Consider the following 16,601-nt stretch of genomic DNA (forward strand, 5'->3'; position numbering starts at 1 on the left):
GATGTCACACAACTTCAAGTAGTGAGACAGCTCTGTAAACTTGATAAGCTATTACAATTCCAGATAAGGGCAGAGAATGTAAGGGCACCTCTAAAGATAATACTATACTATTGACTTTTAGTGATAGAATAGGAATTGAATAGGAATAAATGATTTTCCACAAAATTAGCTTGCAATCAACATCTGAAAAAGTCAGAAATGTTATATGATTGCTATCGGAGTGAATTCAATTTATAGTGACACAATAAGTTGGGTAAGTGGAATGTTATCTGTTAATTGCTTTTAAGAAGACAATTCAGAATTTAATATATTCCACAAATACTCAAAGCATACATTTGTGATTTCTTACAATTATCCTAAACCATGTGATTTGCTTATAGTTTACAAAACAAAGAAATGCAGCTTCTTGTTTGCATATTCATGGTGAACTTTATTTTTTTTCATAGTTAATGTGATAATAAATGTGTTCATGATGAACTAGGACTGGTTTCAAATATTCTTGCTTTTAAATGCAGTAGAATGGCATTTTCTGAGCTTCCATAAGACACTCTATTATCCTTTAGCTATCAACCCATATCTTATTTCTTAACTGATTTTTTTTCTTTGTGAATGGATAATGGCCTAGGAAGACTGAAAACATTGAACTCTGATTATACATTCCTTTACAAAGCTCATACAGGTAGTCTTCAGCTTACAACTATAATTGAGCTCAGAATTATGATAGTAAGTCATGCCAGTAATGAAATGGGTCACCACGTGCCCATGCCTGATTTTGCCACCTCTTTTGCAGAGATTGTTAAGTGAATCATCATGGTTTTAAGTGAATACCCTGGTCATTAAGTAAATCTATTCTCTGCAATGGGCATTTTTTACTGGAAACTGGAAGTAAATACTGGTTTCCAGCAAAAAGATGTCATAAATCACAGTCATGTAACTAATGGGCACTGCAGATGACCATAAATGTGATTGGGCCTCTGAGTACCCCAAATGCAATTATGTAATTATGAAGGGACGGGTGCCCAGTCATCAGAACGTTTGAAACTGAGTCATAAGTAGCCCTGGTCAGTTCCTCCATAACTTTAAATACTTACTAAAGAAGATGCCTCTCAAGTATGGCAGTCGAAATGTTCTGGCCACTCTGTGTATTCAAAGATGAAAATACTTCCCTGGCATTGTACTGAATGCAAACATTAGGAGCGGGGAGAAACAGTTTGGAGGAAGAGGAGGAGTCTTCATTCCTCATTGTCAAGATCAGTTTCTTTTAATTTGCTAGTTGTCGAGACTACAAGACACATTAGCAAATGAAGTTTAAGGTACTGGTTCCACCCCATCTGTCATCATCTGGATTTAATTAAGAGGAAGGGAAGGGGAGGTATGAGGGAAGGTATTAGCGAAGCAGATGTTCAAAGACTGAGAACCATTTTGGAAATAAGAAAAAGACAACTGTCCACCTGGTGAATGAGCTCGTTGCTGTCTTTAAATTCTTGCTGTGGGAACATCAGAATTAATGAACTTTAATGTAATGTAAAGGCACAAGTACAGCACCTCCCAGGTGTTATTCAGCGTGTAGGCTGGGGATAATCCATTTAAACAGCTCGTGATTAGCTAAAATGTGGTGGGAAATGCTATCATACAATCATAAGCAATGAAGTTTCTACCTACTTGTTCCCATCAGCTGAATCCTGATAGCTCACTTCTGTACCCATCTTCCTCTCTGATGCTTCTCATGCCATGAGAGCAAACTTTCTTCCATACTACACCTTTTCAGATTATGTATCTTCCAGTCAGAACATACTGCAGTTCTGCAGCCTCCTTAAAACAGAGGCAGAAAATGTATTCTGACCCAGCTCTCCAAACACAACAAGCCCTCTGAAGTTAACTCAGATTCCTTTATTAGGAGCACCAGCAGCCCCGGCAAAAGGTTTTTCTCTCAACGCAGGCTAACAAGCTCATCCGGCCAGAAGATGAATAGTTGTCTGCCACATATATTCATCTCTGCCCCTGCCTTTTATCCCCTGAGCTAGGTAAGGGCTTCGCTAGCAGTGGTGACTCTTCCTTCCCAAGGATCAGCCCACGGATTTCCACTGCACTCCTCTCCTCTGCTTTCTGCGCATTTGTGCATCAGGCACTGGACCCAGCAGTTCCTCCTTTTCCTCATCAGCCACCTCCAGACCTGGAAGGTTGTTGACTCTCCATCTGAGGGTTGACGGCTGGCCCAGGCTCCACTTCTCTCTCTCTCTCTCTCTCTCTCTCTCTCTCTCTCTCTCTCTCTCTCTCTGCCAGCTCCATTCCCTCTTCCCACTCAGAGTTCTCAGGTTGCCTTGATGTTGACCCTGACTCCCATGCCTCTTCCTCCTCTTATTTAGCTGCTGAAGAGGCTGACAGACCAGAACAGAATGTGTATGTGTTAGGCAAAACATCAAATGCTTTCTATTTCTTCTTCCAAGGGCATCATTCTCCAAACATACCAGCAGTGTCTCTGCATAGTGTATGCGTGTGTATGCACTCATTTTGATTCCATAACAACTGATCAGGCAGTCAGAAGATGTATACTCCAATAATAATTTCATTACGAAAAGTGACAACTGCACATTTTTCTTCGTAGAGAAAAATCACAAAATAAAACGTATTTTCTTTATCCGACACCACTAAAGGAATATTATATACATAACTATTGAAAACACAACTAACATGTCAAGCAGAGTCCATGTCAATGCTTTCACCAAAAGGGCTTATCCATCACCAATGGCTTGCTCTATGACACTTTTCTCTGGTGCCATTTCAAAATCACAATATGTATCCAGATTTCATACAGAAAATTGCCAAAAAAATGCATGCATCTGGGAAAAAGATGTACAAAAAGACACAGATATTTATCAGCCCCCTTCCCCCCCACCTTGCAAAGTCACATCATTGCTTTCATCAGATTGCAGCAAGTTGCAAATAAAGGTGTAGCCAAAAGACCAACACCATCAGTCTTTCTGATTTGTAATGACATTGTAATTATATCATGCTTGCAATTTAGATTTAAATTTAAACTTAAGATTTATTGCCCTTCCTTGCTTCCCTAGTAGCAATATTGCATCCCGTCTATTGTTGCACCATTTCTAAAGAAAAAACAGAGAAATGTTGCTTTATAACACAATGTTGAAAATAATAAGCCTTAGAGCTGTTTTTCTTCTTTAAGCTACCTTGACCCCTTCCAGTCCGGCTTCAGACCTGGTTACAGCACAGAAACCGCTTTGGTCGCATTGACCGATGATCTCTGGAGAGCCAGGGATGGAGGCCATGCCTCCATCCTGGTTCTCCTTGATCTCTCAGCGGCTTTCGATACCATCGACCATGGTATCCTTCTGCGACGACTGCGGGAGGTGGGGGTGGGAGGCACTGTCTTACAGTGGTTCTCCTCCTACCTCCCAGACAGGTCGCAGTCAGTCTTAGTGGGGGGGCAGAGATCGACCCCTAGGCCCCTAACATATGGGGTGCCGCAGGGTTCGGTCTTATCCCCCCTACTATTCAACATCTACATGAAACCGCTGGGCGAGATCATTCGGAGGCACGGGATAAAATACCACCAATATGCGGACGATACGCAGTTGTATCTGTCCGCCCCGTGCCAACTCAATGAAGTGGTGGACGTGATGAACCGGGGTCTTGAAGCCGTTAGGGACTGGATGAGGGCTAACAAGCTTGTACTCAACCCGGAGAAGACCGAGTGGTTGTTGTGTTTCCCTCCCAATAATTTGGTTAGTGCTCCATCACTCAGGCTGGGGGGTCAAATTTTATACCCCTCAGATAGGGTTCGCAACTTGGGAGTCCTCCTGGACCCACAGCTGACTTTCGACCACCATCTGACGGCTGTGACCAGGGGGGCATTTGGCAAGGTTCGCCTGGTGCGCCAGTTGCGACCCTACCTGAACCGGGAGGCTCTCACAACAGTCACTCGGGCCCTTGTGACCTCTAGGCTGGAATACTGCAACGTGCTCTACATGGGGCTGCCCTTGAAGAGCATCCGGCGACTTCAGCTAGTACAGAATGCGGCCGCGCGAGTGATCGTGGGCGCACCTCGGTTCGCCCACATAACACCCATCCTCTGCGAGCTGCGCTGGCTACCTGTTAATCTCTGGGTGCGCTTCAAGGTCCTACTTACCACCCATAAAGCCCTTCATGGCAGTGGATCTGTGTACTTGAGAGACTGCCTCCTGCCAATTACCTCCCTGCGACCTATTCGATCGCACAGATTAGGCCTCCTCCGAGTTCCATCTGCCAGTCAGTGCCGACTGGCAACTACGCGGAGGAGAGCCTTTTCAGTAGTAGCTCCGACCCTCTGGAACGAGCTCCCCGTGGAGATTCGTACCCTCACCACCCTCCAGACCTTCCGCACAGCCCTCAAGACCTGGCTATCCCGCCAGGCCTGGGGATAAAGATCGTAACCTGCCCCCACCCGAATGATGAATGTTGTGTTTTATTTTTACTTGCACTGTTTTCATGTTTATTGTTTTATTGTCTTGTACCCCCCCTTCCCTATAAATTGTAAGCCGCCCTGAGTCCCCTCAGGGAAAAGGGCGGCCTATAAATAATAAACTCAAACACAAACTCAAGCAATCCCCCTTTTTTTTAAAAAAAAAAAAAGATTATTTCATGCACATTATACAGATTTTGAGCCATCTATCTTTTCCATGAGACTTCCATACATTGTTAACAACACAGAATCCCAACTTTTATGATCAGTAGAAATAGAATTTGACGTTAAAGCTGTATTATTAGTGTATCTTAGGCCAGAAAAGAAAAGCAAAACAAAGGAGATACATTTGCATATTTTATAGAACATTTTGTCTATAAAAAGAATAAATACAGGAATTATTTTGAAAATGCCACAAAAAGACACAGTAACGACCCTCTCCTGTTTATCCCAATATATCCCACTCAGAGTTAAACAGCTTTTGTATACACAACAAAATGGAACAACAGCTGAATAAAGAGAAGGTTTAACAGTATTTTGTAAAAAGATCTATTTCCATTTATCATGGCTAGCTGGAGGAAAGAAAATAATGATATATTTTTTTAAAATGAAGGTATGGGGTCAACGATGCTAAAATAAAAATTCAGTAGAATCATAATATTCAGCAATATGTATATTGAATATTATCATTTGTACCGTACACTTATCTTCATTTGATACATGAATGAGAATCAATAGATTATGTCAGAAAGCCCTACAATAGCTAAACCTTTCAACTCTAATTCAGTTTACAACTGCTGCTGATAGTCACTCAATTTTCCCCCTTAAATCATTTCAAAATATATAGTGAACAACATTAATTTGGATGTCCAACACAACTGATGATTTCACAAAAGCCTATGTTTAAAGTGTGATAATCAAAAAAGATCCTACCAGACTCTTGATTCTTGGGGAGCCATATAAACTGTGTGTCTATTAATCTCATAGGTTTTTGTTTTTTGTTTTAAATCTTTTATCCACTCTGTCAAAAACAGGCAATTTAGGCATTTTGAAACTGAGTGTCTCGAAGAATAGACCTCTCTCCGAGTCCAAATATGTAATTCCATTTTTGGATGTGTATATAGTTTGGATTAATAACATTAAGAGATTTGAACATATCTGCAAAATAGAAGTTTTTGGTTCACTGATACAAATGGGGAAGAAATATTTCTGCAGTTACGCATTTTTACGGATAAGCACACAGCCAGGATACTAGGATTATGTTATGAGTCAGACATATCAGTTAATGTCACTCTAATCAGTGCCAAACAGCCAAATACCCTAAAATAAATTTATGTTGACCTGTTGTACCTGTAATGGCTTGTTGGCCTGTGGATAATAGATCTATGATATCAGCTCCACTCTTGTCACTGCACGCATATTTACTTTAAGCTATTTAGAGTGGAAGGAGCAGATTTAGAATAATTCCATTCAGATCAATGGAACGGAACATCCCGAAGATAAACATTTAAAGCTGCTTTCAAGTGAGTTATAAAACAAAATGTGGTTTGCTTGCTTTTAGCTTAATGGGATATGTGATCCCAGCTAATTGTGATTTATTTAATAAACCATAGTTACACCGACTTGCTTCAAGGTAGGAACCCAGCCAATTCTTATGCTTGATTTCCCTGCAAAGAGTTCCTATGTTTGTTTTCGATCACCTTTCGTCTTTCATACACCTAAATACAAAACAAATCCAAAGTACGGGAGGGGGGGGAGAAGAATTGGAAGGCTTCTCTGGCATCCCTGCCCAGATACCAGGGATGTGTGTGGCCTTATGAAATGGCCAGCAATTTGAAGCAAGTGGTATACAGGTGCAGTTTGAAATAGATGTGTTGTTAGGCCAAGAAAATGACAAAACTCAGTGCTGTCCTTTGTCAACAGTACATGGTATTCTCTGTGGGTCCAGCTTGCCAGACTATGCTCCACATTCCCTGGCACTTCCCAAGGAAACCCTGGGAGATGGAAGAAGTTCCATGCACTTTTTGTTGCCTTATTCCCCACTATTTTGTTCAGAGACTATTACTACTCAAAACAAAGGTTTTTCCGGACTAGGGTCACGTCACCCTCATGCATTAGTTTCAAAACTTCCCGTTTGCATTTTTCATTTTCAAATTATATTTGTAACAGAGCTTGCCATGTAAAGTTTGTCCTCAACATATAACAGTTCACTTATTGACCGTTTGAAGTTACAACGGCACTGAAAAAAGTGACTCATGACCAGTGGTGAGTTACGACCAGAATGCCCCGGTACAGGCGTACCGGTGCCTGCCGGGAGCACTGGGTACCATTCCAGTACGGTGTTCTGGAGGGCCCACCCGCCCGCACTCCTTACCGGTATTTGAGCTCTTTGGTGCTTCCGCACACGCACATGGAACATATGGCGCCTGTGCATGCTCCACCGAGCAGTGTCACAGAGGCGTCGTGGAGCATCACAGGAGGTAAGGATGCATGCACGCACTGTGTCCATTCATGTGGTGGACGCCAGGCCCCATTGCACCGTACTGGTTGCACCGGGATCTGGAACTCATACTGCTCATGACCATTATTCACAACAGTCACATTGGACCCTTGCAGCCTCCCCATGGTCACATGATTTACATTAGGATGCTTGAAAACTGACTCACATTATGACAGTTACAATGTAGGAGTGAGTTCCTACCGGTTTGGATGGGGGTCGACCGAATAGGTAGTAACTCGGCCTGCCACGCCCCTGAACCAGTTTTATTGGTGCTGCCATAGGTGTCGCCATCTTCTTTTTTTGCTTCTGCACATGCACCAAAGCAATTGCTTTACTACTGCGCACGCATGCATAGCATGCATGCGCATATTTAGTGTGTCCCTGAGTGAACTGGCAGTAGCAGAAGCCGGAACCCACCCCCTGTTACAGTGTCCCAGAGTCATGTTTTGCAACCTTCTGATGAGCTAAATCAATGGGGAAACCAGATTCACTTAATAGCCATGTTACTAATTTAAGAACTGCAGTAATTTACTTAACAAATGTGTTGAAAAAAGTCATAAAACAGGGCAAAATGCACTTAACATATTTCTCACTTTACAGCACAAATTTTAATCTTAATTGTGGTTGTAGGTTGAGGACTACCTGCATACATATACACATCCAATACAGACAATTCACCACATGAAAGTTCATTCTAATTCCTATTTAAAACACATGACTGAAAGTGAGAGATCCTGGTAATAGGAAAAACAACAACAACAACAACAACAACCTTAAAGCTATCTCTGCATACAGCTGGATGTGAAATATCCAAAGCAATGTAACCACAGTTATAAGGAGAAGAAAGCTTACACAATCAAAGTAGTCTAGATATGGGAGTAACCTTTTCCATAACAATCCTCCATGTTATAAGAGAAAGTGATTAAGGCTGCCATTGCTGGAACTGAACTGTTTTCCAGTTAGGCACATAAATATAGAATAGACAGGAGTCTTTGACAACTAAATTAATGCTAGCAAAATATTATAAATCAGAGATTAGCAAAGGTTAACACAGCATCCACTGTTTTTATAGCCTCTGGGAACATTCAGACAAGTTTTTTCCCTCCATGTTTTTTTCTTGACAAGGAATGAATGAAATGGAAGTTGCCTTAACCCTCAATCTCCCAATGAAGGCACCAAAATATGATTTTATCCCAGCATTATCAGATTACACTATGTACTTGTGCAAGGGTGAAATTCTCTGAAGTCTGATTCCAGTTCGCTTCCTGTGCATGTGCACTGCAGGCACTAAGAAGCCTTTTCTGAGTCTGCAAAGGTAAGTAGAACAGTGAGGGGGTGGAAATCATGAGCTGTGCCTCATGATTTAGATCCGCTAGAGAGCAGGGTTTCCTGTTTTCTAGCGAATATAAACCGTGCAGTGCAGCTGATAGTCATACAACTGATCATCGGAACTTTTTAAAAACATTTTTTTTAGTATTTTGTTTACTATCGGTTCGCCACATTCAGGCGAACCGGTAGCATTTTTTACTACCGGTTTGGGGTGAACCAGTCCAAACTGGTAGCATTTCACCCCTGCCCTTATGGCATTGAGAGACTAAATGAAAGTCCCACAGCAAAACATACAGAACCAAAACCACAAAGATGCTATCATAGAGATACCTGAGAAAATTAGTCATGAATAGGAAAAATATCATTTCACATATTTTGTATACATTGGTGATCCTGGAGTAATACTTAAGGTGTTAAATTAGGAGTGAGGAAACCCAGATTTGAGTAGTAATTGGCTTTCAGTTATGGAAGTTGAAGTGGTGATTTTGACCCACTTTTTGACCTTAAGGGCTGTTATGGGGGGGGGGGGGGGGTGGCAATATTTCTATTATTAAAATTAATTTCTTTAACAATACTATTATTATTACAGCAAAGAATTGAAGGCATTTTATTTTATCTCATCTTTGTAACTGACTTTACATTTTGAGAGAGGTGCATATTATATGTACAGTAAATGTAATAATTAAATAAATGAACAGAATAACAGAGATGGAAGGGACCTTCCAGTCCGGCTTCAGACCTGGTTACAGCACAGAAACCGCTTTGGTCGCATTGACCGATGATCTCTGGAGAGCCAGGGATGGAGGCCACGCCTCCATCTTGGTTCTCCTTGACCTCTCGGCGGCTTTCGATACCATCGACCATGGTATCCTTCTGCGACGACTGCGGGAGGTGGGGGTGGGAGGCACTGTTTTGCAGTGGTTCTCCTCCTACCTCTCGGACAGGTCGCAGTCGGTGTTGGTCGGGGGACAGAGATCGACCATGAGGCCCCTAACATATGGGGTGCCGCAGGGGTCGGTCCTGTCCCCCGTACTATTTAACATCTACATGAAACCGCTGGGCGAGATCATTTGGAGGCACGGGATAAGATACCACCAATATGCGGACGATACGCAGCTGTATCCATCCATCGCTCAGGCTGGGGGGCCAAATTTTACACCCCTCAGACAGGGTTCGCAACTTGGGAGTGCTCCTGGATCCACAGCTGACCTTTGATCACCACCTGTCACCTGTGACCAGGGGGGCATTTGCCCAGGTTCGCCTGGTGCGCCAGTTGCGACCCTACCTGAATCGGGAGGCTCTCACAACAGTCACTCGCGCCCTCGTGACCTCGAGGCTGGAATACTGCAACGTGCTCTACATGGGGCTGCCCTTGAAGAGCATCCGGCGGCTTCAGCTAGTCCAGAATGCGGCCGCGCGAGTGATTGTGGGTGCACCTCGGTTCACCCACATAACACCTATCCTCCGCGAGCTGCACTGGCTACCTGTTGATCTCCGTGTGCGCTTCAAGGTGCTTCTTACTACCTACAAAGCCCTTCATGGTAGTGGATCTGCATACTTGGGAGACTGCCTCCTGCCAATCACCTCCTCTCGACCCATAAGATCTCACAGATTAGGCCTCCTCCGAGTGCCATCTGCCAGCCAGTGCCGGCTGGCAACTACACGGAGGAGAGCCTTTTCAGTAGCAGCTTCGACCCTCTGGAACGATCTCCCCGTGGAGATTCGTACCCTCACCACCCTTCAGACCTTCCGCACAGCCCTCAAGATCTGGCTATCCCGCCAGGCCTGGGGGTAAAGACCATAATCCGCCCCCACCCGAATGTTGTATGAATGTTGCTTGATTTTAATTATACATTGTGTTTTTATGTTATTGTATGTCTTCCCCTCCCATGCAAGTTGTTAGCCGCCCTGAGTCCCCTCAGGGAAAAGGGAGGCCTATAAATAAACACAACTACAAACTACAAACTACAACTACCTTGTAGCAGAGGTGTGTTCCTACCAGTTTGGACAGGTTCGGGCGAACCGGTAGTGATTTGCAGGCCTGGATCACTGGAACTGGCAGGGACCCAGGCCTGCCATGCCTCCGAACTGGTTCCCTGGTCAGCGCAGCATGTTTTCTTTTTCATTTTTTAATGTTCAGACCTATTTATGGGCAACTGTGCACACACACAGAGCGCACATCTGGTGCATGCACAAAATTCTGTGCGCACCGAACTGGCAGTTACGGCGGTAGCAATCCACCCCTGCCTTGGAGGTCTTCTAGTCTATCATGTTGAACTCCCGTAAGAAAGGCAATAAAATCATATCAATCAATCAGTCAATCAAAGTGTGTGGTGTGTATGTGTCTGTGACTCATAGCTATTACAAATCTATAGCTATTACATTTGCTGCTTTAGAAGGTGAAAAAAAATCATTAATTCCATTAAGGGATGGTCTTGCAACTGGCTTTATTAATAACAGATTGTATCACACACACACACACACACACACACACACACACACTTCCTCTTTTCTTCAAATGTTCCTGTGGCTTATGGGCCCAAGGTTTGTAATTTTCCTATATTTGGCCTTTATGGGTCATGCTAGGGCTGCATTTCACAAGGAATTGGTGGGACAAAGTCAGACAATGATATTGGATTCTATCAATTCCATCGAGAATTGCTTTTGATCGTGGTGCAATGAATCCATTGCACTTATCCTTAAAAGTAAATAGAGATTTCATTAATTCCTAGTCATGTGTTTCATCATAATTCTGTTACGTTGCATTAACATATTAATGGTCTAATGGTTAAGAAAGGAGGCGGGAAACTGTGGCTTTTAGTCCTGCCTTAGGCATGAAAGCCAGCTGAGTGACTTTGGGCCAGTCACTTTCTCTCACCCAAGTCACCTCATTGGGCTATTGTGGGGGGAAATAGGAAAAGGAAAGCATGTTTGCTGCCGTGAGTTATTTATAAAATTTTATAAAGAATAACAAAGACATGATAGAAATAAAGAAATCAATCAATCAATCAATCTACAACTAGCAACTTTTTGGCGACTCTGCAGGCCTCTCCTGAATTTTTTGGGCCTCTGCTTTTCATTGTGCCATCCCAATAAAGAAGAAATGGAAATAATAAATTGTATAAGAGGCCATCGTAGAATGATCAGCTATAAAGCAAGAGAACCATATTCCACTTTGGAATCAACTGTTGGAAAGTGGGAGATATAGGATGGCAGCATCTAGCATGCCTTGACTGATTTCAAAAAGCTAAGCAGGGCTGAATGTCTCCAATCCTTGAACAGGAGATCACGAGGGAAAACCAGTGCTATAGATTAAATTGAGAAGATGAAGAAACCTCCCAGAAGAAAACAATGGCAAACCACTTTCATAGAGGTGTCATAAAATCACCAGACATTCAGCTCAAACTTGAAGGAAGTTTAATTTATTTTTCTTAAGAGCAGTCACTGGGGGGACTTGATCTCTACTATATTCTAAGATTCAACTTGCCACATGGCTGAATAATTGAGTCAGGAAGAGACAACCTTATCAACAACCAGGCATTTTAATTTGGAGCATGCTAGGATCAGGGGACACCTGTCACCTGTCAACCACCAGCTGAAAGAAATGGCAGAAACTTTTAAATTCATTTATGAAGTAGACATTTCCCTAGCACTGTGGTTCCAATTCAATTGCCTGCTGTTAGAATACATAAAAAGGAAAGGAAAAGTCAAATAGCAGATTTAGCATTATTTTAGTTGGTCCTTTTGGTTGATCACAGCAACAACAAACATCTATGCAAGATGCCGCTTTGCACCAATGCACCGTGTACAGAAAGAGCCCATTTTGCACAGGCAGTGCATGACACATTTTATTGTTGTTGCTCTAAAATAGGGTAACAATACTGGCATTGAAAACACTAATGCCATTATAAAGCAATTTCAAGGAGATGTGTTATCAATATGAAAATTGGGTGCAATTATTCTACAAAAATAAACACTGCACATCTTAGAAAGAGGGGAAAATAAACCATTTCACAAGAAATTAAAAGTTGGCCAATTCCACACAATGTGGGATGAATTACACAATGCCATTTAGTGTCCTTCTGTTTTGCCAGTCCTAATTCATTTTATTGGCATTGCAATATTCTTGAAGAGGCCAAGGGCTATGATATAATAAAACTGTCCCCTGAGCAGTTCTTCACATGCCTGCAAAGAAAGCAGAGGTAATATAAATAAATATATAGGTTCTGTCGTGCTGATTTAGGATCTCAATGATTGGTGGAAAGCCATTTCCAGTAAAAGACAATATTTAAGAAACCCAATCTTCCTCCTCTGGAAAATGTAATCTAGGGCATAGACAATATGGAAATGGATGACATACTCTGACCTATGGTTCATGTTGACAATCCTGCCACAAAATAATTGGAACTGTTCAAGTATTGTGTGAGCCAGAGAGTATTCGCCTTCTAACAACCTGCATTTACACATATGAAACAATCTCATGTTCTGTCATGCAAATTAATGCTACTGAAAACTTAGCCTTTTCCACTTTATAATACAGTGGGGTGCAGAAATTTTAGAAAACCCAGTAATTTGCCACATTGCTTGCAGATGCAGGCTTAAAATATCACTGAAGCTTTTGTCTGTCTTTCTATACAGTGAATTAAAGCAAGCCAGTGTTTCTCTTTTCAGATGGCAAAGCATTTAAAACTCCAGCTTGGAAATGAATGTTCTGATTTGGATATAATTAATTTAAGTAACAGTCTTAAGTAATATTTAAGACTTGGCTCAGTGAGGTTTTTATTGCTCTTGTGGCATGTTTATGAGTTTCATGAAGAGTCTCTGGGAAAAAAACAGATGCATATAAGATAATTTACGAATGAGATAGCTTAATAAAGCATTCAAAGTAATGTGTGCAATATCTCACTCTGGAGAGGAGGTGGTATCTAGCTGGACATCCATTGACCTTATCACTGTTTAACTAAACTTGTAAGGCACACAGAAGACTAGAGCCTTTAGCCTTGGATTATGGGTAAACTCCATCGAACTCAGTGAGACAATGCTATTATTGAACAAATAATAATACCACCTTCAGAATTTGAACTAATGGTTCCTAACCAGTGGTGGGATTCCAAATGTTTTCCTACCAGTTCTATGAGAGAGCATTTCATGTGCATACTCATGCTTAGCATGCACAGCACTCAAAGACCACCCTCGGTGTCAAAAAAAAGTGGGTAGAGGGGTTAAACATGCATTTCTGTGCTGAGTGGTTGGACTCTGGGCCCCAAGGCTACCTAATACAAAAAAGGAAAATAGGAAAGGCCAAGAAAAAGAGGGGATGGCTCACTGCTATTCCTCAAAATCAGATCCTACTTGTTCCTTTCAAGAAACTTGACAGATTTGGTCCCTATTTGGATGCAGCTACAGGCATTACCAGAGCAAGGGCCACAAAACCCAGTAAGGCTTGCTTTTGAATAATTGGATTGGATTGGACAGAGATGAAGAAAACACCCATCCTACATTTACAAATGCAGCCAATGAAATGGACTTCCCATTCACAAACTTGAAAGTGGGTGAAGAGGGAAGGAAGACAATTTACTCAAGGTAGTTAAGGTGGCATAGCCAGCAGCTCCACCAGAATGATTATGTGTTCCTTCCTCACTGATTTCCATAGATCATAGTAGATTGATTTTTACTCTTGGCTGCCATTTTGGTTTCGGCATAAATATTTTCAATGGTATGTTTTAAGATTTTATATTGTGGTTTACATTTAAATTCTGTACACCACCCAGAATCGCTGTGGTGGCCATATGAATTGGAATTGATCAATCAATCAATGCAAAGTCTTTCTCTCCAGATTCTCTCCAGGAAGATCATGAGAGCAGCTTGTTCCCTCTGAGTTGGCTGCTTGTTTTGAGAAAGCTAAAATGTTTGCCATAGTCTCATTACAACAGAACACTGAAATGTGTTGTGGCCCAGCAGGAGCCGTTGGAGCTGCAAACAGACTCCAATAGCGACGGGCCCTATGAGCCGGTTCTGGAGGATGTGGAGGACCTTGGACAGGATTCAGACTCCGAGTAGGGACCAGAGAGGCTGGTTGGTGACCAGGTGGCACATGAGGCATGGAGCAGCGGTGAAAGCCAAAGGGAGTGTGCCCATGACATCAGACCCTGGAGCAGTGGTGAAGACGTCAGGCCTTGGGGCAGTGGGGAGGAGCTAAGGGAGCTGGTCCCGGATGCCAAGCAAAGGTGGGCAGATAAGCGACGACAGCAACTACGCAGATACAAAAGATAATTGGACCCAGGTGGTTGTAATTCGGCTACTCCCAAGAGAGTATATAAGGAGAGACTTTGGGAGGAGGCTGTTTGCAGGATTCAACTAATATACCAACGCTGTAGAAGCTCTTGTGTGTATTTCTTATCTTAGAAGTCTGGATTGCTGCCAAAGTCTTGTTGGTGTGTTAATTTACTGTGAATAAATTGTCTAGCAGTAATCTTGTCTCGGAGTGCCTCGGCATATGGAGTGGGGGGGGGGGGGTCAGAACAGAATCTCATTTTCCCATTGCATCTTCAGCAAAGTTACTCTTCTTCCTATAGCTAAGTTCCATTGCAATAAAGGTTGGTCTGTGTCTGATAAAATCTAAATTGCTAGATTTTCAGATAAATTGGTATGGTGCTCTGAAGTGTACAAACTGAAGCAGAGCAGAGTCTTCCTAGCTTTTTTGAATAAATTGATGATCCCTCACTGGAGACACTTTGTAATTTAAAAAAAATAGTGATTTAAAGCTTATTTATGTAAGAAAGGACCCACCTCACATTTTTGTTCAATTATGTCTTCCTATCAACCTTTCAAGGTGTTCCAGACAGGAAACCAAAAGCTGTTCTGACCTAGGCTTCTTGAGAAAGCATAACTCACACACTTAGTCCCAAAAACCCTCTTTTATTTAAACGGCTGTGAATTATGGTAATTCACAGGCCGTAATGATTCACAAACAGTCTGTGAAGATTCCAGCAGATGTCTGCTCGAGTTGACAGAGCCTCTCAAGGTAATGTTGATAAACACCCACCTTTATTTCCCTTGAAATGCTCCCAGAGACCTAATTGTCAATTAGTTTTGCAAGGCAAAATGTAGCACAAAGTCAAACAGGACCTCTCAGAGCTTGAACCGACTATATGAACTAATTACTTCCTGAAAAGGCTCATGTCTGTTTGCTCCTATTTTATGTCTTATGGAAGGGGCCAATTATCTCCAAGCCTTACTCCCAAGTTGCCCGTTTTTTCTTGTGGCAGCTCTATACATGTGCACACTGGGAACAGGCTCACACTGTTCTTCTACCTCACTGATTGCAGACTCTGGAGGCAGCACATAACTACCAGATAGTCCTGGCCCCCTCACTGCCTCCGACACAGAGCCCTTGTTTGAGCCTTCTCCAGACTCCAGGACTGGCCCATGTTCCTCCCCAACCTCCTTACTGTCTGACTCTGCTGCCAGCTATGCAGACTGCCGGCATACCACAACAAAAGCATGATTATTAACACTACATTTATTGAAAAGTTACAGTAACATAATCTTTCCAGCCAGGAGGTGCCTCTCCATGCCTTTATTTTCCAGAGAACTATGAGGGAATCTTTTGAGATGGTTTTTCCACCTCCCTCCCTTCCTTGAACTCAGATTTCATTTATCAGAACTTTGTGGGATTTATCCCATAAATCCCTGACTGTGTATCCTTTGACCTGTTTTAATATTTTTAATATTATGGCGGGTGAAATTTAATGTCTTGCCTTGGATCTTTCTTCTGTTTCTATCACGGATGTCTTTTTGTATTGTGGCTGTTCACAAGGAAAGTTGATAGCTTTACTTCAAGGTATAAATCCCAACTTTGGGAAAGGATGGGCTTGTTTGTCCTATTCGAGCTGGCCTTTTAAAATCATGTGTAGCCTTCTGAAAACAATTATCCCATAAATCCCTGACTGTGTATCCTTTGACCTAACAGTTTTCATTGGATGAAGCAAGTTCCTGACAGCTTGGAAAGGAGCTACATGTACCCTCTTTGAACCTATAGGGACTCTCTCTCTCTCTCTCTCTCCCTCTCTCTCTCTCATCTATCTATCTATCTATCTATCTATCTATCTATCTATCTATATATCTATCTATCTATCTATCTATCTATCTATCTATCTTTTCACTCATGTACAAGATAACAGGAGTAAGAATAAACATGAATAAGAACCAATCACTGTTTTAATCATGTGAGAGAGAGACTTTTTGCCGGGGCTGCTGGTGCTCCTAATAAAGGAATTGGTGATTAAGTACCAGAGGGTTTGTTGTGTT

The sequence above is a fragment of the Thamnophis elegans genome, chromosome 2, assembly GCF_009769535.1.
Source record: "Thamnophis elegans isolate rThaEle1 chromosome 2, rThaEle1.pri, whole genome shotgun sequence".
Lineage (NCBI taxonomy): Eukaryota > Metazoa > Chordata > Lepidosauria > Squamata > Colubridae > Thamnophis > Thamnophis elegans.